This window comes from Anas platyrhynchos, chromosome 3, assembly GCF_047663525.1.
Source record: "Anas platyrhynchos isolate ZD024472 breed Pekin duck chromosome 3, IASCAAS_PekinDuck_T2T, whole genome shotgun sequence".
Taxonomy (NCBI): domain Eukaryota; kingdom Metazoa; phylum Chordata; class Aves; order Anseriformes; family Anatidae; genus Anas; species Anas platyrhynchos.
In genome coordinates this window covers 58,267,602-58,293,102 of record NC_092589.1, presented here as the reverse complement: position 1 = coordinate 58,293,102, position 25,501 = coordinate 58,267,602, and the positions used below count along the sequence as shown (strand labels likewise).

The 25,501-nt window shown below is 37.4% G+C and overlaps 1 long non-coding RNA gene across 2 annotated transcripts in view; it reads right to left on the bottom strand.

Moving 5' to 3' along the window:
• LOC119716404 (uncharacterized) overlaps nucleotides 1-20,195 on the bottom strand; it is a 51,861-nt gene extending 31,666 nt beyond the window's left edge. The window contains exons 1-3 of one of the 2 annotated variants that reach the window (XR_002403034.4): nucleotides 20,090-20,195; nucleotides 16,403-17,009; nucleotides 15,022-15,684 (exon numbers count right to left, since the gene is read on the bottom strand). This is a non-coding gene — a long non-coding RNA (uncharacterized lncRNA). Of the gene's footprint in view, nucleotides 1-15,021; nucleotides 15,685-16,402; nucleotides 17,010-20,089 lie in introns of those variants that run through there. The other variant, XR_005264335.2, reaches the window with a different exon arrangement.
• Nucleotides 20,196-25,501: the final 5,306 nt, after the last annotated feature.

Sequence of the window (25,501 nt, the reverse complement as noted above, 5' to 3'; positions counted from 1 at the left end):
TGAAAGCCACAGAAATACTTGACGGTGAAGATGTTTCACTCTACCACTCTAATAATCATTATAATGATAAGCACTTGATAGAAATGCTGGTGTATATTTTTTATTGTTAGGTTTAGCACACATCTAATCAAGAGTAATTTTTCCCCTCTTGGGGGGAATGAATGCAAAAATAAATTAAAAAAAAAAAAAAAAAGTTTAAAAATATTAACTTAACTATAGAAAGAAATAGTCCTTTGCCCCAGCAGAATACAAAACACAACAGGGAACGGTTTGGGTTTGACCATGGCATTCAAAGCTGAAAATGGGTTAGGATGAAGGACACATTTATTTACCTAGAGCACTCATAGCATGTAGCATGCTTGTTCCAGTGGGACTGAAACAAAACTTTCAGTAGTTTTCTAACAAATTTATACAAATAGCCCATGGTGTTCCTAAAATAGGATGACCTTTAGTTCCAATGTCTTAGGGTGTAATGAAGTCACCATCAATGTTGGTGCTTCTCTGTTGCCCTTTGCCTTTTGTATTGCTGCCAGCTCAGGAAGCTGAGCTCAGATTTCAGTGTCAGAGCTCCTGTGAGAACAGTAGTTTTGTTCTGTGTTCTTTCCTCTGAGGTTGATGTTTAAATTGTTTAGATGTTATTTTGGCCCAGAGAATCTGTGCTACTCTAAAAAGTTATATTCTAAACAGTACATAATGAGAAACCAGAAACCAAAATTGTGTACAAGAACAACTTGAAGATTATTTTATTTGATAATACTTTTATGAAAAAGAATATTTTCATGTTTTAAGTAATGCTATATATATTAAATGGCAAAATTACCTTTTATTTAGTAGACAATCCTAAAACTTCTATTCTAGAATGTGTATGGGTTGAAAATATCTCTGACCTATAGAGTGGGCCATCAGTCCTTGTCATTGCATTAAAAAGTAATTCTAAATGAAAGGAATTTTTCTCCCCATCTGCCTGTGAAATTCCCATGTATGAATACTTTATACAGCTCTGAAATTCCTGGATGCCATACTTTGATTTCATTGAAATATTAGTTTATGAGTCACAACCTTATCTGATTGTGAGGTATCACAATGTCACAAAATATCACCTGGTAATTTGGCTCATTTTAAGATAACATTTTCTCTCCAATATGAATCACAAGATAAATAAATAAATAAATAAATAATCAGTGAATATGCATCCTTGTGCCATTCTTGATGAGAAAACCCTCAGTTTTAAGGATATTGTCTCTTTAACTCATTAGTAGTCACATGCACCACCACCATACATAAAACTGTCCAGTGACTTATGGATGAAATTTTACCTGTACATATCCATTAAATTATATAACATTAATTGTATAATAAAAATAAAGGCGCTTTATTTTTATTATGGCAGTATATATTATACTTGCCATAGAATTTCATAAATCAACACTGAATTAATCCCTAAATTAAAGTAAAGGAAGATACAGATGTTTTCTGGTTAATCATTTGAGCTTCCAGTTAGTTCAATACTACCAGAGGTACTGCTTTATAGTAGGTGCCATGATGAATTCCTTACCCTGTGGGGAAGTTAGAAAAGTTTATTCTGAAAATGCCTTACTGACAAAGAAGGTCCAAGGTCCAAGATAAAGAATTCAGCATTTAATATTTTTCCAAGTTAAAGCTTTCATAAATTGATCCAGAGTCAGTGAAAATGTTTAAAGTCCTTCCACCAACTGCAGAGGAATTGGGATCAGCTTTTACAACTGGTGTAAGGGTTATCAGAAGTAAGATTTCTTTCAGTAGACAAATGACAGATTGAGAAACTAGGAGTCAGCACTAATATGAATCTGTATTTTTTTTTCTAATAATTTAAATGGGAAAAGCTTTAAATTGAGAAAACAGTAATTAAACTTAAAACAGTAATTAAATTTAATAGAATAAACAGTAAATAATCTCATTATCAGAATCTAAGCCAAATATCTGATTAGCAAATTAATTGCAAAAATGGGGAGATAGATTTGTAACTGATTATTGTCACTAATTCCAAATTCTTGAACTGCTGCCTAACACATTTTGGACATCGACACTGTATTTTTTAATGGTTTGGGTTTTACGGTTACATAAGCATAACTAACTAACTAAATAAGGAAAAGAAAAAGAAAAATGTAAACTCTGCTAAAAAAGGCTGTACATAGTTCGAAAAATGGGATCAAAAGTTAGCAAATAATGAAGTCCTGGATCTTTTCTGCTTGGTAATGCAAATTGATTTTTATCTGTTTGGAACAATTTTAGTTATCATCACTTTTAACAGTCTTTTTACTACACGGATCAGTTTACCAGTACTAAAAAAATACTTGTGCATTGTTTTTTTTGGGTTTTTTTTGCACAGAACATTTATTTGGCCTCACTACTATCTTCCCCTAGCAAGACACTAAAAAAGGCCATCTAAATTATTCAGGTGTTCTGCAACTGGAACCAGTGTTTTTTTCTAATAATTTCTGAAACTGAATTTCTAGGATATGCAGCTTCAGGATGGCCAACTCTGCAAGGGGTCCTCAGGTTCACTGCCATGGAGACAGGTGTCTGGGAGACCGCAGACTTTCCTGCTAGCCAGAAAATCCAGTTTTTGGAAAAACAAACCTCTATTTTTGGCCAATAATTTAAAAAAAATAAATAAAAATAAATAACCACCAGAGTAAGCTCTGTCTTCTGCTAAAGAAATGAAGGTTCAGCAGAAACAGGTCTAAAGACAAAGAAAAGCACACTTAATCAATACATTCAAATTTACTTAAAAAGTAGAACAGTAGACCTTCATCTACCCATTCACTTGGTCTGGTACATCATCATCTGGGTTTGGTGAAAATGGGTTTGATAAGTAATGGCACGTGATTCAGTAGGGATTTTTTTTTTTCTTTGCAGTGATTGTCTTTGAAAAGATATCAACATGTATTGGAGGAATTGTTTCGAATTTTCATTATGAAAGTTCTACTGCTTCTGAGATAACAAATCCCCATCTCTCTCATCTTTGCAGAAACTGAGATACTGGGAAGGAGGGATACCAAAATTATAGGTTAACCAGCAATAGCAGAATGAAATAATGCAGTTATAGAAGCTGTATGGGACATAAAAGAGTGAGGTTGTAATACATAACAACCAAGTGCCTCTGTAATTTTCCTCCAAAACACTTTCTGTTTGAGCTGGTTCATTGGAAAGAGAATGTAAAAGAAAGGGGCCTGGGTTTCCCAAAATACACTGTCCTTGTTAATAGAAATCTGGATGCTGGATCTTCCCCTTGCTACACTTCTTTGTATGTACTCCCTCAAAGTATAACTCTGGCTAACAGAACTCATTGTGTAACATTGGAGTGCAAATTCCAATATAAGAAATTCCCAGCTTGCATTTTCAGGTAAGACCTGCTAGTAGTGAGCCTTTTAAGGAGAACTGAGAGGCCTCCTTAGTGTCTAATGAAAAACATTTTGGAAAGGCTCTTCTCAACAAACAACAGCCCATATAATCTTAAACCTCCCCCCACCCCAACCCTCCCAAAAAAAGAAGAAAAAAGAGAGAGAGGAGAGAGAGAGAACAAAAGAGATCATATCTTGTAGTTGGATTGCTATGTTGGTCTAAATCTTCAGTGTATTAGCGTTGCATTTATTGGATAGGATTATTTCTATTCTCACTGCAAAGTAACTCTTCTGAATTCGTTGGAGTTAGTGTAGATTTTTAAAAATATAAATGGTGGGAGAAGCCACCTAGTGGTTCAGTGTTCCAGAATGATAATTTGTGTTTTAAGTTATTTATTCCAGGAAAATAAGGTGTATGAAAATTTGTTTAGCAACCTAACCTCCTGAGTCATTTCCATGGCATTGTTGGATGTTTCTCACTGAGCACTGTAGGAAAAAATAAAAGAAAAAAAAAAAAAAAAAAAAGAGGAAGAAAATATAATGCAGGCCCAAGAATGCTGCTTAGAAAATAAGTCTGGGTAAAAAGAGCTGTCAAAAGCAAGTGAAATGTAAGTCACAGCTGATTCTGATACTTCAACCTTGCTGAAAATGTGTATGTGCAGTGCTGAATCAGAGAAAGGAAAACAGAAAATTATTTTATATTGCCTCATCTGTAATATGTTAGACTGCCAGGCTAGAGCATCAAATAACTCAGCATGACCAGAATTTATGCAATGGGCAGTTAAAGCAGATCTTGAACAGTCACTGGGGTGAATAATAAGTTTTGATCTGGAACAAAACTGTTTTCAAGTACTTTTTCTTGTCCACCTGACACAATTTCCTATTCTCTTTCCCCTGTTCCAAGTGAGCTTTCCAGCAGACTCCTTGCATAAAAGTAGATACTCCTGGTATAAAACTGTTTATTAAATGCAATGAAAGTTATGGCCTTAGCTTCAAAGTAATCAAGACTTTCCCCTGAAAATGATGTTTGGATTACTGCGGAAACTTGCGGTCTTGGATAGATCTGAAGTGGGTTATACATTTTATTGATGTCAAGGGAAAATATAAGACAAAATTATCTCTTGGATTTTTATTTAAAGTGTATCCTGCAGCATTGCTGTCTGAAGTATTTTTTAATTTTTTTTGCATACCCATTTGATAAAGTCCACTTGTAAACAGAGTTGCAGAGAGCTACAAACAATGGCCATTGAAATGCATTTTAACCTCATTACACACAGCTGGTCACTGTGAAGAGGCTCTGACTTACAACACTGAACCGAATGGGATGAGAAGATGCCATGAGCTCACATGGCAATTATTTGTGCTTGGCTGATTGCAGCTGACTGCAAAGTGCAGTCAAGCTCCCCATCAAGGCTGAGTAGCGGTGCTGAAAAATACAGTGCAGTATGTGAAAATACTGAAGAGCAGCATATTTGAAAAGAATGAGTACAGAAATAGGAGATAAAAAACTACAACTGCTAATTCCCATTTGGTCTTGGATTTTCATGTTGATTTTGGCAGATTTGCTTAGCCCAGATCTTGATTTCTTCATCTGTGATGTAACAGTTTCTACCTATACCATTTTCCCAGTTGTCACAAGGAACTCTTAATCCTTGTACAACACTTCAGAGGAATATTCACTTGTTTTATTTATGCTTTTTATTTTTTAATGAAGCTTGCTCTCAGCTACACTGTGTAGTCTAGAATTTTTGAGCACCTTCTTGCCATAGCACTGAATATGTAAAGAAGACCTCAGACAGTCCTCTGGAAATGTGCCCAGATTTGGTCATAATGACAGTCCCCGTATCACAGCTGCACTGTCTGGGAGACAGCTTGAAGGGGACTGAGCATGCTGCACTCCAAAGATGAATGGAGGGAATTGGCCCCTTCTCCAAGGGTATCCCAACTTTTTTGGTAGGAGACTGCTATGGAGACTACACAAGGAGATTGTTGTTTCTATCTTATATAGGACTCATAAAACTGCAATAACATGTTCTATAGAAATCTGATTAATACATTTATGTGTGTGCATGTGTGACTGCACACATATAGAGAGAAACAGGATGGATCAGTCTTTCTGAAGGGCTCGTTTTCTTACACAAGCCTAGCAAAAGAAGACCTACCAGGAAATGTATAGTTTTACATTCAGATTGTGATTTCATGAGCTACACGCTCACTATAACAGAGGTAGAACCACTGCTGAGCACATCCACAGAAAAATAATATCTGAGCACACAATCACATTCTAATATAATCTTGATATGGCAGATATAAAGGGAGTTGAACTAAAGCTGGAAGGCCTGTCTCAGGTCAACTATTTCCTATATTTTGAGATTTGCAGTCTTACCATTTATTTAACGAACTTTTCTCATTTGAAATAAATTATTTGCTTAGATAACATTATGTAAATGATTCATTGCAACAGACCCATCATTTGTATTTGTACTCAATATGCTGCCACAATTGCTTCATGCAGGCAGCACTCATTGCCTCATGTGTTACACTTTTATTTAAAGGTCAAAACAGAAGGAAGAGCATTATAATGGTTTGGCTGGCTGAAGTCAGATTTTATACTTTGCAGCTTCATTAGATGACATTACATCACAGGATACAGACAAGCAAAGCCTGAATTGATCTTACTTGACTGAATTCTAAATGAATGGAAAATGTCTGCATGGTTTGCCAAGGAAAAGAAATGATGGTATGACAAATCTGTGATTTCTATAAAGATTTATGTCTTTGTAGCACGTCTTTTCAGTTTCTTTGCTTCAGCTGTGGTTATGGAATTTGAAAAATGAGGACCTTTTGCAAGATTTTTCAACAAATTGAAAAAATATATTGTTTTCTTGGTGTGTAGCTTTAGAGTTTTTTCACATCACTTCAAAAATTGTGCTTTATTGCAAGCACAAAAACCTTTTGGTATATCATAAGTTTCTTTAATTTTACTCAAAATTGCCAGTTATCAAAATGTCTTCTCCATTGCCTTCTTGAAAAAGATGGGAGAGAAAAAAATAAAAAATAAAATCAGGCATGTATGTCTTAGGAATGTACCTGGAGAAGATGAGTACTTTAATGATCTAGTTTGCAGGACAAAGAGTCAGGAAACTAGTCTTGCAAACTTAACTTCACCATGAATTTGAGTAGTTCATTTGACCTTTAGTTCTGATTTTACCCTTACCCAGAAAATGTCATAGGAAGAATATTCTTGGAGAAAAAAAAAAAATATATATATATATATATATATATATATATATATATATATATATATATATATATATATATATATATATATTCAGAGAACTTCAGAGGATGTAGATAAGATACTGTATCTCATTTTACTACTATCACCATCATAACAATATGATTTTTTTAGGATATTTTGTGCAATAAGGATTATGCTATGTTTTCTTCACATGAGCTCTTCAGTGTGTGATGAACAGTTTTCTTCTCCTCCACTTCCAATCATATTTGACACAATATTTGAACTGAGAGATTCACTTGTAGAGAGTTCCCTGAATCATAGAATCACAGAATGGTTTGGGTTGGAAGGGACCTTAATGATCATATAGTTCCAACCCCCTGCCATGGGCAGGGACACCTCCCATCAGACCAGGTTGCCCAAAGCCCCATCCAGCCTGGCCTTGAACTTCCAGGCATGGGGTATCCACAGGTTCTCTGGACAGTCTGTTTCAGTACCTCACAAATACACATACAATTACACGTCTGGATAGGAAAAGGCAGAATAAACACATCCTTTGACAAAACTCAGTCTTAGATAAAATCTTCCATTTTTATCTCAAGGAGAACAATAGCTTTTTTTGGAATTGAGGATGCAACACTTCCCATTCTCTAGGAAGGCAGAGGCCAGTTTGGGAAAAATCAGCCATTAAAGAACAATTTCACTGCCAAAAGACATGTGCTTGCATCTGTTGGGATTTGATAGTCTAAGATTTTCTTTGCTGGTCTCTCTTAATATATGTTTTGAGCAGATTGGGTGAAAAGAAGGAACAAGATATCCTCTTGTCATGTTTAGTGAGTGAGTTTTTAACGTCATGGGATTTATTAATATAAGAGTAATGCATTTTCTTAAACTTTCTTCCTGTTTCCATTTCTGATTATCCCATCTTCAAAACAGATTACTCAACTAGCCAGGCAAGTCTACACTTAGGAACAAATTGTATGATTAAAGCAGAATCTGAGTCCACAAATCTGACTATCACTCACAAAGTTTGTGTCTAAGAATAAATTGAAAGGTACCATGACCAGTTGGAGCAATGCCTACTCTTGAACTGGAGAAAGGAGAACATGTAGAGTTGAAGGTGCCCAAGAACTGCACTGTTAAACCATAACACGATGACATTTTTCAGGATAGAGCCTGAAGAAGACAAAGGAATACATATAGGTCAGTGGAAAAGAAATGTGCAACAGTTGGGTTAAGTAAGAAAAATAGGTTCTGAAGTTATTAATAAGCAAATAAATGGAAGAAGGAACTCTTAAACTTTGAATTCTTATGAAAAGGATTGCTTTTATAAAATATGGAAGAGTAGAAGTTTTATACTAGAGGGGATTGACATCAGAATGAAGGAGTAGGCTTTGCTTGTAATGGAGAGTAATTTTGATTACAAAACAGATTATAAATTTCAATCTGAATATAATAATGATGTTTGCTCTCCTTTTCAGCGCTCTTCTGGTAGCATCATTCAATAACATCAGTAACCAGAGACTATTTCTGCGGCATTTGACTGTCTGTTGGTCAATACATATTTGCTGCAAAGAAGCCTTGAAAGGTTTGGGGGTTGGATTTGATTCAAGCAATCACCCAGAAGTCTGAAAGCTTATTCAATCTTTCTACATCTTTCATTTCTTGAAAAAAGAGAAAAAGCCCTTGGAAATTTCATGTAGACAACCCTTCTCTAACATCATTGCTATTTCTGATTCTGTACTTAAATGGAAAAATAGAAGGAAAGAAATCCATGTCAAATATTTTAGAAAAATATAAAAACTTGTTTCTTCAAAGGTAAAGTTCTTTATTTTTTTTCTCTAATTAACTCAGGTGAATGAGCCCATTTTTAGTGTTAAAGACACAAGCAGATGTGGGCAAAATCATCTGAAAAATCTATATCCTAGATACCTGAAAATGAGGGGAAAGAAAAAAAGGATAAAAATAGAACATTTAGAAAGCAGAAAAAAAAAAATATTCTATGGTAGATGTAGTTCAGTCATAAAAGGGATCCATTAAATGGGCTCTCTCTAATACCAGATTAAAAGCACTATGGCCACATGATATAAAAGTGGATCAGTTATGAACTCACTCATAAAAAGTCTCATTATTCAGATTTGTATTTTTTTACAGGCCTCTGAGTATCAGACTTCAGCTCCAGCTGTTCTCCTGCAAGTGGCCTGAAGCTGATGAAAAAGTCTCCAAGACAAGGTACAACCCACAGAATTTTATATAAATGAAATACAGCTATGTTCCACTGTCTAACATAGACCAAAACTGGTTGCTACAGTAATGTACAAAACAGATCAGAAAATGTGAAATGGTCAAATTAAGGAGAAAGATGATATGAGTATAAAATACAGAGGCGATTAGTAAAGTGGAAAAAAAAAAAAAAAAAAAAAAAAAAAACAAAGAAGAAAGCATTTACGAACACTAACTCCTTCAGCAATTCCCTTTTCCTACTATTCCTCCATCAAATAAAATACTATCTTGTTAGGTGTTGTCAGCATGTCTGGAAAGCAAGCAGTACAAAGCTGTGGCATTGCATAGTAACAGTCCATTTTCAGAGGTGATGCAAGCTGAAATCAAGAAAAGACCTGAAGAAAAAGGTTTTTTAAAAAAAAAAAAAAAAGAGAGAGAGAGAGAGAGAGAGAAAACAAAACAAACAAAAAACAAACAAACAAACAAACAAAAACAACACTATTTTAAACAATTGTTAACTCTCAAACTGATCTGCCCTTTCTGTGCAATAGGAGCACAGGTATACAGGTTGCTGTACATGTGGGATCATCCTACTGCTCCCAAGAAATGAGCTGAATACCTTATAAGAGAGGAAAGGGGAAAGCAGAAAGTCCCAAGACCTAGAAGCTGTGGGATTCCATTTTTCCCACAGAGAATATTTTCCACCTTTCCTCATGTTAAAGAAGACAAAATACATACAAGAAAAGTTTAGTCTCTTATTATATTGTCATGAATACAAATTTTTCCCCTTAGCTTTCCAAACTGGAACTTCATCAAGCCTTAAATATTTTTTGAATGGTAAAGTACCAATGCATGCCACCAGAAAATTATCTTATTCATTGATTAAGTCCAAGTCATGACAGCCATTTTTACTTGGATTAACGTTTAGTGGCTAACCTATTGCAGTTCAACAGACAAAGTCATTTTTCATGAGAAATCCCTAACATATTGCTTTCTTACTATATTTTGAAGATGTTTACTTCTCCAGTTTTAACATTCTGCCCAAAGGGAGAGATATGGTGATGAATTAGAGAGACTGATGGTAAAATACATCTTTAGAAGTTCTGGAAATAAATTCTGCAATACTTGGCTGAAGGAGTCTGTGGTATCAGTACACTGCACCAGTCCACAAAGCAAATATCTATCTATGCTGAGCTGTTTCATGCCCTGCTGATGGGAAGATGCCACCACTGAAGTGAGATATACTACAGCCTGAATAAGGATTGAGGATCAGCCCCATATTTATGAGATCAGGCATCCCTTAGTCTTGTTTTGTTGCTCAGGATGGACAATACAAGGAGTACCAATACATTTTGCTGCTAGGGCATTGCAATACCTAAAAGAACCTCTTCATACTAGAGACTTTACCCTGTGTCAAATCCTTTTTGTTACCACCTAAAGTAGAGAATACATTCAGCTGTGGTTTATCTCTACTCCAGCTTTGGGTACACAAAAGGAATGAGGACTAGATTAGATAAATACTGCATCCTTAAGGGAGAATCTAGTATCTTGATAATGTCCGGAATCACTTACCTAAGGTTTCCCTGGGAAGAGCTGGCCAAACTTTGGAGAGGCCACAGCAAGGGATGCTGGTTGAACTGGGTCACTGGGCTATCAGTGACAGTAGAAAAGCAGTGTGGAGATCCTACTTTGGGAGATTTGGGGGGATGTTTTCTTCCTCCTCGTCTCTCACAACAAAGAGACTATGAATCTAAACCTTTTCCTGATAAACAAGTCCCTGGCCACCACTTTTCCCCACCCATAAATTATTCTTCTGTGTTCTCTATCCCTACTCAGATCCTCCTTCCTACTCTACTCCCTTCAAAAACTACTTCAAAACCTGACTACCAGGCATCCCCTTTCCATGTTCTATCTAGGTACCAGATGGGCCTTTGGATGTCATCATACAGACATTCAAGTGCCCTGCCAATCTCCCTTCTTCCTGTACAGACCCTCTATCACCTATCTCCAGCCCTTTCATCTGTTATTCATTGTGTAGTATCCTTTTCAAATTTCCAGGACTGGGAAGATAGTTGATAGTTGCCTATCTATTTTCAATATTTTACCTGAGCTGCCCCGAAACACGTTATAGGTCATTAAACATGTAGCCCTCCAGGGTATTCCTACAAAATCACAGGAGACAATGGATACCTGCACCTCCTCTACCTTCTCACATGATCAAGTGTCCTTCCACTGTTCAGGATGTACCATTCTCATCCCTGAACAAAAAAGTTGCAGTACATCTCAGCACAGGGAAAGAATTGTTATGGGTTACTAAAATATCTGGCATTACATTTGTGTACTGACTTAGTTTTTGTAATGATTTCTTTTCTGAACCCATAGTGATGGCAAGAACAAGAAGCAGTCTTTGAGTTCTCATCTAAAACATCACTTTTTTGGAAGGCAGTGTTTCCCTTGACAGTGACCAGAATTACTGCCAGCATAAACACAGACTTTATTCATTGGACTGTCTGCGTGTGATTCAGTGAAATGGATGTTGTAGTCTAGAGAGAATTTTAAAACATCAGCTATTGTGCTTCTAGCAGTTTCCTCATTTTTTGAAAGGAACAATCTTAGATTTAGGATTTCTTTACTTTTCTTATGAGTATATTCTTGGTGATGCCTTGATTACAAATCCAGACAAAGAAATGGAATATGGAAATGTCTTGCTGATTTTGAAAGGATTTTTAAAGTTGCAATTCTTTCAATTGTACAGAAAATAGGACATATTAAGGTCAAACAACTGTCAGTTGCAACAGTGAGGGGCTCAAGGCACTTACTGTTCTGTGTACCTCAAACTTTTCTGGTGATTCTTGTACAGCAGTAAGATTCACTGAAGTCAGTGCAGTGAAAGGATGCTTACGTAATGCATAATGCATAAGGACAACAAAGTCCATATGGCAATGGTCAATAGCGTTTGATTCAGTGACTTGACTACTGGGTCTTCCCTGTTCATGGAAAAAAAAAAAAAAAAAAGAAACACTGCAAGTTCAGAACTTCTGTTTTGAAACAGCTAACCACATTTTCTGGTATGAATATGGTCAGGAACTTTGTTACTAAGCAAACTGCTATAAATATAGACAGAAAAAAAGAAAAAGGATACTAATAGAATGTGGTTGGAAAATAAAACCAACAGCAGTGTTACAAGGATTACTAAGGAAACTGTTTATTAGAATCAATTGTAGGATCATCATATAGTCCAGGCTGGAAGAGAACTTGCTCTCCACCAGCACTTACGTCCCTTTCAGCAGGGCTGCTACCCAGCCATATAGAACCTAGCCAGTGCTGTGCTCTCTGGTTGTGTTGTCCCAGGTGTAGGACTTGTCTTTGTTAAAATTAATGCAGTTCTTTCTTAGCTGCTCTTCTAGCCTTCACAGTTTTCTCAGTAAGATGGTTTCTCTGTAATTTGGCCCCTTCTGATGTGTCCTCACCACCCATTCTAGTGTCATCAGCAAACTTGGAAGAGGGACTTTCAGTCACATTATCTAGGTCATATACGGAGATATTGAACAGTGTGGGGCCAAGTATTGACACCGGGGAACCTTATTTTTGACTCCTGAGTAAAAAACATTAACCACCACCCCCTGGATTGGCCCCTTAGACTATTTCCTTTCCATGTGAAGACCACTAATCCAGTCTTTATCTTTATGTCAGTTTGTCTAGAAGGAGGCTGTGAAAAACAGTGTCAAATGCTTTGCAGACATCCGAGTAAACAATATACATTGTTCTCCCCATGTGGGCAGAAAGTGTTACTTTCCTGTTCAAGGTAGTCTGGTTATTCAGGCGCGATTTGTCTTTGGAAAATCCACATTGGCTTTTCCCAAATACCTGCTTCATTTGGTAACAGTTTATAAGAGGTGGCATTGAACCACTTGTATTAAAACATAACCTGTTTCATACAGGGTAAACACTGATTTACCCAAGGCTTACAGAGTTTACTGATTCATCGCTTTAGGTCAAAAAAGACACAGATAAAATATTTCTTCTTCAGTTCGTATTGCATTAAACAAGAATACATATGCATTTATTTTAACTGACATGTTTATTTGATCAAAGGATTTTTCTGGGTCACATTAATTTATGAATGAGATTCCCATGATCCTTGAGCACTTATGTTAACTGGCTTAATGTAACCTTTAGATGACCTTTGAGCTTGTAAAGATTTTTATTTTTTTTTAGCAAAGTCTTTCTGTGGACTTGTCAGAAATGATTTATGTGTTTTGCACTTTATACGTCTGCTTTTAAGATTTAACATACAAATACCAGTTATGAAGATTTGTGTGTTTGGTACTTCAGTACTTCTTCATATAAGATAAGCAGATGAGATTAGCTCCTTTTTAAAATACGTTATAAACAATTTTGGGTATAAACATATATGTATATGTACAGATCCTGAGCTTGCTCGGTTTCAGTTACTGGCAATCCATAAGCCCAGAGCAAGTCTTGCCAATGTGTACTTAATGGGTTATGAACTTCAGAGGGAATCAATAAGTTAATTGAACTCCACCAGGTTAATTTTCTGGAGTCTTCTTCAATCTAGAAACATCTAATAGGTCCTATTATGATGATCATCTAACCCCAGCATTTCCAGCTTGTAAAAAGTTTTCCCACTGCTAGACTGGGCTGCCTTCAAAACAAACAAACAAACAAACAAACAAAATCCACAACTTATTAGATGATTACAACAGGTAGTGAATTTATCACTATTTATTTGATGAAAATAACAGCACAAGCTCACTGAAATCTAGCCATATCTCTGCATCTCAGCACATTAGTCCAGATGATATCATTCAGTAAGTTATTTCTGTGGGGACTGTATTCAGAGATCTAGATGTACCAGAAAGATCGATAGCAATTCCAGTTGGGTTCCTTTAATACTGGAATCCAGGCATGGTCTTCCAGCACTGTATCTTACCTCTACAATACTTTTCAATTGTAAAACAGCCTGAACTGAATGCAATAATATCCATACAGAATGTTATTGGCCAGAAATTGCATAATGATGCTTCTCTCAAGCTACTTGTAAGACTCGGGGAGAGTACTAGACTCTAGCAGGACTCTTTAACTGACCACTGACCGAGCATATGGAACAGAGCTGACAGGGTTGAAAAGTGACAGATCACCCACTGGGAGCAGGACAGATGGACATCCAGAAATGTTTACAACAAAAAATAAAGGTTAGGTAAGCAAAAAGATACAGAGTTGTACATATTACTATCAAATTTTGCTCTATATACTTTTAACCTTTGATGTTTTGTTTGAAAGATGCTGTTTTGTATGACACAGTTAATGGTGCATTAACACTGGTTTTCAAAGGAAATTTTTCCAATCTCCCAAGCTCTGATCATCTTTCCTTGTCAATAGTATTCTGAAACTGCACAACAGTTTGTCATGATACTACTCCTTTTCCAGTTTCCATACAAATAAATGTTTCATGGCTTCACCCATAGCTTCATCTCAGTGATGGGATGAAGAGCAGGATGCAGAGCTACAAACAGATCCAGAATCTGGAATTTGGTCACCCTATTCTGTGCTTCATTTTTCTGCCTATAAAACAGAGAAAGAGTTTTTCTAACCAATCATGGTCTACAAAGGTAAGGTATGGTATGGAGTAATTCAGAACCTCAATAACAATCATATAAATTAAGAGGGAAGAGGGGAAGAGGTAGTAGAACAACTATATTTACTACTGCGAGTGCATTGACCTGGCACAAAAAAAAAAAGTGTGATAAGCATGCCAGCTGAAGCCTTTTAGAACTGATTTACCCTGCAGTAGGGCAAACACACATAATTCCATAGCTAAAGTAGCTATGATACATATGGTACCTGGATACACAGTGCTAATTACATACACCAGGTACATGGTCTCACTTGAATAGCTACAATTTAATTGTGTCTTAATAAATCTACAGGAGACATTAGTTATTTTTCATTTACTCAGGAAGCTTTGTCAGCTGAAAGAAATCACTTCATCCTATTAAACCATTTCACAGAGAATATGCGCAAAGGATGCTAGAGACTATTTCAAAGCAATCAGCTAAACTGACTGACATCAGACCTGTCTGATGTCATCTCTCTGATAGGTGACATATTCCTTCTTGCACGTTTCGGAAATTTAACACAGTGCGCAGATTCTTGTTTGATATGTAATGTAAGTAATGTTCATAGATCCTAAGGGAAAGACTAGGATATCACACAGAAGGGGAAGCCCTTGTACACACAAAACAAGCCACTATTCAGATTTTGTCAGTATAAATGGGTTGATGTCTGTTTCCTAGTCTGTGGTAGGAAAGAAAAAAATATGCATACAGCCTCTTCTCTGTCATTTCTAACCTCCCCCTTTTCAGCTAGTCAGCAAAAGAAGAGGCAGTACCATGCACAGTGACCTGGACTGATTATTTATTTATGGCAATTGGTCATGTATTAAGCAGCCAGTATGCTTAAACAATAAAGGTTACTTCCTTCCACAAAATGTTTACAGTCTGAATTAAATGGATCATAAAAAGAAAGGATAAAAAAAAAATAAAAAATAAGTTTACATAATTTCCCAGTAAAGCTCTGTTTCTCAATGGCACTTAAGCATCTGCCCCCAGTGAAAAAGGTGCCTTTCACTATTTACAGATAAGGACCAAATTTTTGGCACATGTACCAGAATACACACACACATCTTATTGGTCCTTCAAAGTAGCTGTGTTTTTAAAGTTCTAGTCAGTTGCAACAGAGCAAAGGAATTCTGAAGAGTAGTTTGAATGAATCAAAGAAGGATGTCGGCTTATATACGTGTAAGCTCAGCAATTCCTGCTGGAGAAAAACAAGTTAAGAATGAACAGTTGGAAACATTATGCCACCAAAAATGGTTCCCCTAAATGATAAAATGATCTCCTTCATCTTCAATTTGGTTTCTATTTCTGACTTTCTGACTTCAGTATGGACACTGAATGAGTCACTTAAGTTCTGCGCTAATTTTCCCCTCCACCTTTTCCTTTATTCAGTGTGGATTTCATCTCTCTCCTCAGGTTTGTTTTTTGGTTGAATTTTCACACTGCTAAATAAAAATCATGAAAGTATTTACCATCAAATAGTGAGAAGTAATCAAGAAAACTATTCTGTAGTAAAGAGAGGAAATGTTCTGAAACATAGAGTAACAAATGTTCCTGAAAACTTTTTTTCCTTCCCTTCCCTTCCCTTCCCTTCCCTTCCCTTCCCTTCCCTTCCCTTCCCTTCCCTTCCCTTCCCTTCTTTTCAAGACAGAGAAAAAACGAAGGCACTTAGCCTATTGTTTGGGCTACTGAAGTCACATTGAGAATATGATGTAAAACTGACCATTAAAGCATAGTCATTTAAGAGGAAGGAAAACAGCACTAGATAATCGAAAGTACTGCAACATCTTAGGGACAAAATTAGAAGTTCTTTGGTACGTTCTCAAAGGCTTTATTCAGACAAGCCAACTATTTAAACTAAATTTGTCTGCTTGGAATTACATTTGATTTCATGAAGGTAAAATGTCTGCATGACTTACAGGCATAAGGGATTCAGATGATTACAACTGGTGACTTCAGTGTCATTATTTTAATCTTCTGGGCAATTTCTTCTTGGAGCAGACATGGATCAAGTTTTCCACAAAAAAAAATGCTGGCACTTCAAGTACAGTGGCATCAGCTTCAGGCTGGAGACTTTATGCAGGATACCCTGTGCCCTTCTTTTCTTAATAAATTAGCATCTTTGTCTTTATTTCCAGAAATAATATAAAGTTCCCAAATAGCTGACAAATATTCTTAAGTCAGAAAAGGCCTTTCCACGTGGAAAGGACTTCAAGATACATAGGAAACTCCCCTGCTTCCCACAAGACTGGCAGCCAAGAGTCTCCAGAAGAAGCTAGGAGGCTGAGCTGAGGCTGTCCAGTTATTATTTGACCAAGGCAACAGGGGGGGTCTGTGGGCTTCCTGCACGCAACAGTCTCACATGTTTTTTCTGGATTCACCATCTCTCTGCTGATGTTTGACTCTGTGTTGCTTGGGTGGATTCACCAGGTCAAGGAGTTGCTTCTTGCTGACAGTATCTAGTTTGGTGCAGTAGATCAGGAAGAGATAGAGACATCTGGGGTTATTGCAGATACAGCTCCAAACCTACAGTCAACATGAAATGGGACACAGCCACTCAGAATTTGTGGCTTATCCGTAGAATAAATCACTGGGCCTGTAATGGCAAGAAAATCAGAGGAGCCACCCTGGAAAGGACAGCAGCTTGCTCTGGCCAATTCCATCTTTTACTAATCATAATAAAAGATCTCCATACATACAGGCTGTACTCTCACTACATGAAGTCACAGGGACAGCCCAGCCTGTAGATCGTTGACCAGGCATTAGGCCTGTAGATCATTGACCACACCAGCTGGTATGGCTGGTGTCTTCCCCAGCTGCAATGACCCAGTGACAAATAAATACATTGAGTTTTCAGAAACTGAGTCTCCAAATCTAAATAGTGAGTTCTAAGGCAGGAACAAAGACTGAGAATTCCAGTGATCAGATTAGGTGGATTAATAAGAGAACCATAGAGAATAGAGCTGACCTAATTCATCCAACTGAATGTCCAGGACATTCAGGACAAAACTGTTGATAACAAGCTCATAATGTGTTGGAACTAACTTGATGTGGGGGAGGCAGCTGAGCTGAGCCAGAACTGGTAGAGTTAAACTTCAGGAACTCAGAAGATTTACTGTAGGTGGAATTTCATTACACACAGAAACTCATGGCTAGATAAGCTGCCAAAAGAAACAATAGAAGCTACTACTTTACTTTAAAGACTTAAGAAAATATTTAAAAGAAATAAATATTTGGTAGTACATCTGCCATCTCAAAGGATACTTTCCTTTCATCCCTACAGAGTTCTGTATTCCAGCTGAAGTATATTCTTCCGCATTGCACTGCTAATTTTTCTTTCTCTCTCTTTTTTTTTTTTTTAATAAAAGAAACACCTTTTATCCTTTTATGAACTAAGCCTAAGATCAGCATCTGCTACATTTTAAATTGGTTCTCTTTGCTCACTTGAGCTACCTTTAGCTCCACTCCTAGCAGAATGCATATGAAAGCAGCTTCACTCTGCCTTTTGCCTCTCCTCAGGTCTGGGACCAAAAAAATAGCTGTGTCAACCTTCAAACAATATCCTAGCAGGCTCAGAGCTGTTCTACAATGTTGTCTGGTAGCTATGGAATATAAGGCACTTCAACATCTGTCCCAGGCTTGAGAATATGCTGACACTTAGCCATCCATCTCTGCTTGGAGAATTGCAAGTTGACCTGCAATACCAGAGTATGGCTTACATGTATCACTGACAGGCAATTCATAAGGAACATCATGGGACTGTGAAGGAGGACCAATTAAGTGTCTAACCTCAGCTGCTCCAGAAATAAAAAAAATATATATATATATATATATATATATATATATATAAATGTAAGTTCTGAATTTGGAAGTCATGATTAATTTCTGTGTGGGGAAAGAGGATTACATATGTATTAGTTTCACCATGTGAGGAACATATTTTTGCCATTACCTAAGTAATGAAGCTCCAAGGATAAGAAAAAGAAACTTGGAAGCCCTATTTTTCCCATCTTGATCCTTGATTGAGCAGTGGGGGTCGATGCCTCCTGTGTCAACTTGTTATAATGAAGAGTTAGTTACTAAGAGTTTTTTCTACTTGTCAGCTTTCTGACAATTCTTGAATGTGGTAAAGGTGGGCTAAGGGATGATTAGTCACCACCTGCCTCTAACAAACATGTTCTCTTGAGTGACTGCTGTGAAATGTTTAACTATTAATATAATCATTTAAAGTGCCAGCTCTCCTGAAGGCTATCAGATGGCAAGCAGGTCCCATTTCTCTTCAGGAGTTGTCTTTAACACTGTCCCACAAAGCAGGTCCACAGTCACATGTTCCAGTCCTGAGCATCTCCAGATGCAAAATGGATAAAGCAAGAGGTACACCAAGTGGTTGATGCTCAACGCGTTAAAAATCATTTTGCACTTTTCTTCATGTCCCATTAGGCCTACTTGGACAATTCAAGAGCACTGGGTACAAGGACCTGGACACCATTCTTTGACCCTCAGCAACTTCCCCATGCAAGGAAAGGGCATGCATCCCACCTGCAGGTGCCTACAGCTGTCATTCAGAGCTATGCCTTGCTTCTTGAATAGTGTAAGGAGCTTCATGTGCTCTTCCTGCAGATTTTGTGTGTGTGTGTGTGCCAGTTGTGTTTCATGTATACACATTATGAATAGGAACAAAAAAAAGAATGATACTTATCATCCTACTACTTACTGATCCCCTTTAATTCCTCCTCCCTTCTGAAATTTTAATTCATTGAGTTCCCAGCCTTGTACTTTCAGTCCATTGCATTTCCTACTTTTTTACTCCCATCTCATCTATTTAAGTTCTCCAGTCCCACAGTCCCTCCCACCTATCAATGTAAACATATGTTTTTCCTTCAAAGCCTAACATTAAATTTATAGAGTACCTGAGCCTGTACACACAGAAAAGTACAGAAAGACATATCAAAAAGAAAACTTATGTGTGAAAAAGTCAATAAATGTTTCTAGACTTCACACTTTCCTGGCAGAAAATGGTTTCCTAATTTTTTACAATACTTGTCTAATAGTAACATGTAGTCCAAAAGTCAGCCCACACAAAACATTGCAGGCTGAACTGCTGGTACCTAAACTAATTCTTATGCATATTGTGCCTTGGGCTGCATTCAAAAACCAAGTTTGGCAGCATCCCTTTATCATTTAATTTGCAGTGTCTCATTCCTTTCCTTTGCTGGAGTTGTCTTCTAACACATTTCAGAAATACACTGGGCACTAAGGGAAAGTTGGCAGCATGCATTCAAAAGACCTTCTTGAAAAGAGAGTTAAAGATGGTAATTGATGCCCATGTAAGATGATGAAGAAAAAGCCCAAAGAACAAATGTGATGATAAGCAAAGCAGTAAGTGGAATTAGCTATAAAACTGAGTTTAGTTGTAGTGGTTGAGACAGCAAAAGCTCTTTGTAGCACACCGTGCAGTGATGGCATGACTGTTTCCATTCACATTCATTTAAGATTGAGCTAAATCTTCATCATCCCCCTTCATGGGGAGGTAAACTGTGCTCTCTTCTGGGAGGGGACACATCAACCTGGTGTGATTTTGGGCAGCTTGTTATGTATCCACTTACCTGTATAAAAATAGTGCTTGTGTGGTGCTTTCCTTTCTGAGAAGCTGTGGAATAAGCTAGAAGACTGTTCAATAAATACCCAGATGTGAACTTTAGAGATCTAAATGGTGGGAGATATTAAGCTGTGAAAGAAGATTGTAAGTGTATCCCAGGTGAGAGAAATGACTATCCAAGCACAGGTGCAAAGAATTCACACAGTAAGGTACAAGCAACAGAAGTTTCTGGAGGGCAGGCAGACCAGAACCAACATTATTATTGTAACAGAAACTCCTAACCAGGCTATTATTCACAGAGCATTTGTTTCGAGAACAAGACATGTTTTAGCAAAGCAGACCTACCCATTGAATATATGTCTGGTCATTTGACACAGGGGTCTGCCCCTCATCACTCTAGCTTTTGATTCTCTCCCATTCAGTTCTCCCATATTTTCCTATAAGATGCTGAATAGAAAACTGCCTTCAAAATGTTCGCAGTTCCCTGGGATGGCATGGTTTCATTTAAATAAAAAGGCTAGGTGATTTACAAGGGACAAGCAAGTGTCAAATATGCCTGTTGCTCCAATGCCAATTCTTTCTGAAGCACAAAATCCCACATCTGCTGTTCTAAGTTTCCACATCTGCTCTGGGCTGGAAGAGTGTTTTTAGATCATAAAGGAGAATGAATCAGCTAAAGAAGAACAACTTACATCTTTTGGCAAAGATTATAAATGCAGGGTGGGTGGAAGAGGTGGAAGGGGCAGAAAGCTTTATGCCAATTTTTCCATCAAGCACATTTTTATGCCTACCCCAGTCCCTGGAACACTTCCCCATGAAATACAGTTTGCCATTCATGTTCTGGGAAGTACAATTCTTTGATTACAACATGAAGGTCTGCTAAAAATTTGATGGTATGATTTGGCCTTTCTGTAAATGATTATCCCTTTATATAAAAAATATTTTCACTACTTTATGCATTCAGATCTACAATGGAGTGGGGTTACTGGCTAATAAACTGGACTTTGATGTCTGTGTTTAAATTCTGCAGGACAAGTTATCTGTGAACAATCTATGTTGCATTCATTTCATGACATATTGGGGCAGTTATTCATTTTAAAGGCTTTGTTTCCAGTTTTACCCCCATATAAGCAGACACAGCCGCCATTGAACTTCAAGGGCACATGAAAATCACATGATTCTGACACCCACCTCCCTGTAATCCATCCCCTATCATATAACACAAGACATACAAAACAATCATTGAGTCTACTCTGAGACTAGTCTGCTCTTGTTTTAACAGGCAGAACAATCTGGGTAGCTTTTTCTGAGACTGGACTTTGTATTTTCTAATACAAACAAACAAAAAAAAATCATTTCATTCAAAGAAAGCTGACCAAATTGAAGATCTGTGAAGACATCTTCCTTGCACTGATTAAAACTTTTTAACTTATTGATTTGCTGAAAGTTTCACAGATGCACTAGATAACACCCTAGGTCACAGTAATAGTCTACAGAACCATCTCTGAAAAGATGTGTTAAATAAAGCAGATGAGGTGCTTTCAGTGCTGGTGAAGGAGAATGAATTTGCATTTCTGCAAGCAAGAGTATCTTGAGAGTGAATGGGAACCACAAAGAGAGGAAGGAAAAAGTAAATCAAGAAAATGTCAGTTACAGTGTATCCACAAAAGCTGTGCAGTTTATGGATACACGATGAGTGCTGCAGAGCTAACAACTATATTCACATTACCAATGAAGCTTTCTAGTATAAAGCTATCACCTCAGTCCTGGTGTCAGTGAACTAACTACAACAAAAAGCAAAGAAATTGGTTAACATATATAAAATATCACACTGTCCCCCTCTACCAATACTTCCAAGAGAAGAAAAGAAAAACAATCCACAGAACATCTTTCTTCTCCTCTGTCATTAAGACTGAAAACATTATGGAAGATATGACAGGCCTGCAGGAAATCTTGACAACGAAATAAAATGTAGCATTTCTTTATATTCTACACATTAATTGAACTAGCTGAAGATGAAGATGAAGGTAGCTCTGCTACCTCAAGCAGAACTAAAATATTATTATTATTAACAATAATAATTAATTAATTGTCGTTGGCTTAAAATGCACACAAAGTATTTATTTTTCTTTACAATCAAAATATTTAAAGGGATTTCATGTTTCCATCAGAAATTTAATTTTCTTCAAATGTTTTTCATGCCTTAAAAAGTATTGCAGGAACTTAAAAGTAGCCAGTAGATGAGTCCAGATGTCACAACTAATATCTGTGAGCCTAGCTCAAAGCCACAGGCTTCAGCAATTTTTACATCTGACTTCGTAAAAGGACAGATTGGAATACAAGTCTAACCTAGACTAAAAGCTAAAGCACAACACATACAACTGGCCCTACACAGCCTTATATGCATAGTTGTATCATCGTACTCAGAAATAACATAGTAACAATAAATGTGTTAGAAGTCAGATGTCTCTTTATTCTTCACCACCCCAACACACTGTGTGCACTACTCAAAGGTGATCAATACCTAGTCCTTGATGCTGAGTGCTTTCAATCTCAGCAGTTAGAAATGACATGCCTATATTAAAGGTGTGCCATTCACCTCAGCACTTTTCGAAATTGCCAGAAAACTGCTCAAAGGTGACAAACATGTAAATTACCCCATTTGCATTCTTATTACAGAAAGTCTCTGTGAAGCTGATTCATAGTGGTGTTCTCCTCCACAGGGCCAATTTGTACAACAAAACAGACCAAATTATAAATTTTGTAATTCCTAAACTACCTATGTTTCCAAAAGAAGGTTCCTTTTTGTCTCTTTTGTTTGTTTGCAGATAAGTTCAGGATAGTGAGGGAATGATTTTTTGTACCTGTGCTAGGAGTAACTGGACCCAAAAGACAACCTGATATGTCTGTGCTACAGTAAGGCATTTCCATGGTATTTTTTTTTCACTAAAGAAAGATGAGGATGGAGAAAAAAATCATTCTGAAATCAGTGTCCCATCCAAGCCTAGTTAGTAGTGATGGAACAAGTGGCAGATTCTTGGTGGCATTTGAGAGAGTTTTACAAGCAACACAATTCATTACTGTGGAAACAATGTAGTCAGTTGTAGTGAGAGAGGTATTGTCAGTTAAAAAGCCAGTTTAATGACCCACAGAAGAAATCCTTTAAGAGGTGAGTGGTTGGCTGGAGGGAAATGGGGAAAGGGAAATAGTGAAGTCTGCTCTTCCTCCTTGCTTGCTGTACCTGTTTTGTGGATCAATGGAAAACCTGTTTCCAATTTTGCCAGTTTGCCATTTGTCAACCTGAGTAAACAGACCGTTTAAAGAAACGTCATTGCATCGCAGGAACCCAGTGCTCATTCTGCTCTGCTAGCTCTCTCGCATGCCAAGATTAACACCTGTGGTAGGAAAAGTAACATAACCGCTAACACTGTGCCTTGGCAATCTCACCAGCCCAAAACAGGCTCTTGCTTGGTATAGCCAAGTACTTTCTCTTTTCCCCCATCTCCTTCTCCACAGGAAGGAGAGATTTTTAAACATTCAGAGGTGGATGAAGACCATCAGCTAGTGCAAACTGGCATGGCTTCTTTGACTTTTTACACAAGCTAAGGAGCTGGTGCCAAGAGAAAGAGTTATTATCTGTAGGGAAGCAGGAGAATATAAATTTAATCCTTACACTCTGTTCCACTGAAGCTGGCATGAGAAGCCACTGCTGAGTGACTGCTGTTTACGTGTCCCACTTCCAGCTGGTTTTATGAGCATATGTTATATCTACAGGAGATCTGTATAGGGAGCGGAAACAGACACTAAGGAGCGATCTGTCTTCACCAACTGGAGAAATGCTTAAAAAAGCACTTTTTACACATGAAATCAAAACTACCCCAGTGCTGAGGAAGTCAGGCAAATTTGGGGACCATGGGGACACCACTAGCAGTGAAACTGGCGCAGTGCTTTTGCTAGGGGTGGTGGAGCATAGAATGGGGATGATCTAGCTCTGCCCTGTCAGAAGCCCAGGTCCCTCCATGGAAATCTCTTCTCCATCAGTTCACTACAGGCAAAAAGGTCCAGAAGGTGTGGAGGAGACCTTGAAACTGCAGGATCTGCAAGGGGACCTGCTACACCTTGTAGCTTGTTGTGGGAGAGTGCTGGCCCCAAAACCCACACAGGTGTCAGAACATACACAGTGGTTTTAAGTGACCTCTACACAGAGCTGCAGGTGGGCCTAGAGAGAAAAAGCACTTTCACAGTCTCTGTGGTAGTGAGCAGCCAGCTAAGAGCAAGGTATTCTGTCTCCTTCCAAGGTCAAAGCTTGACTGCAGAAAAATCTCATTCAAACCCTTACAAGTCATATCAACAATTTTTCTTTCCTATTTCATTACACTTGTACCAGAATCACTCAAAATTTCATAGTGTTTTTGTTTTCAGTGTTATTTGTCATCTGGAAGCTGGTAACCTTTTTTTTATGTGGATTTGATTTGTATTGTGCCTCCATGGAAAATAGATAATTCACTCAGGATAGTTCAATTAAGATACAAGAATTCCTGCATAGCTTAATAAGCCCAAATCAGCAGTTTCCACATTTCTTCACTTCTTATTCGCTTAAATCAGCTTCACAGTAACACAGAGATAAATCTTAAAGCAGAAAACTGTATTCATGTTGAGATCAAACACTTGAATACCACCACTGCTAAGCTCTTCTAGCATAAGGATTTAGCACTGATATCCATTATCCAGCAAATTTTTGGAAGAAGCTTAGGTGAATTTACTAACACAATAGCTGGCTTCCACATCTTTTGAGCAAGCCTGTAAAGCACATTTTCAGCCCTTCTTCTCCCTTCTGCCCTCACCAGTGCAAATACTTTCAAGCCCTTCTTGCACAGAGCTAGTTCAGGATTTTGAGAGAGCTAGTGAAATGATTCATTGGGCAAAAACTCAAATGTGAATCCTTTACTTTAGGATGGATTTACAAATGCAGCCAGGGAACAGTGTTCAAAATCAGTGCAGACAAATAGTGCAAGGCAAGGAAAAGAAACAATTGCTCTTTTCTGACCTTGCTTTCCACTTGAGTGGAAAAAAAAAAAAAAAAAGAAAAAAAAAAAAAAACACACCAAAACAAGGTTTCCAAAAGACACAGAACTCCCAGTCTCTGCTTAGATGATTAATGTAAGAACATTTTTGATATATGTAGAGAAAACTTGACAAATTTATCTTCTGTACCTTTCTAGCAATTGCTTCCAGATATGTAGAATGGCTACAGTATCTGGAAAATGAAGTCAAAAGTAGTGATCAACTAAAAAAAAAAAAAAATCTTCTCTTTTTAAAATGGTTTGTTACAAAGTTCTCTTGCATGAAGATTCACATGTCCTTTAAAAAAACTCAGAGAAATAAAAATCCTGATCCAGGACTGGCTCCAAAGACCTTC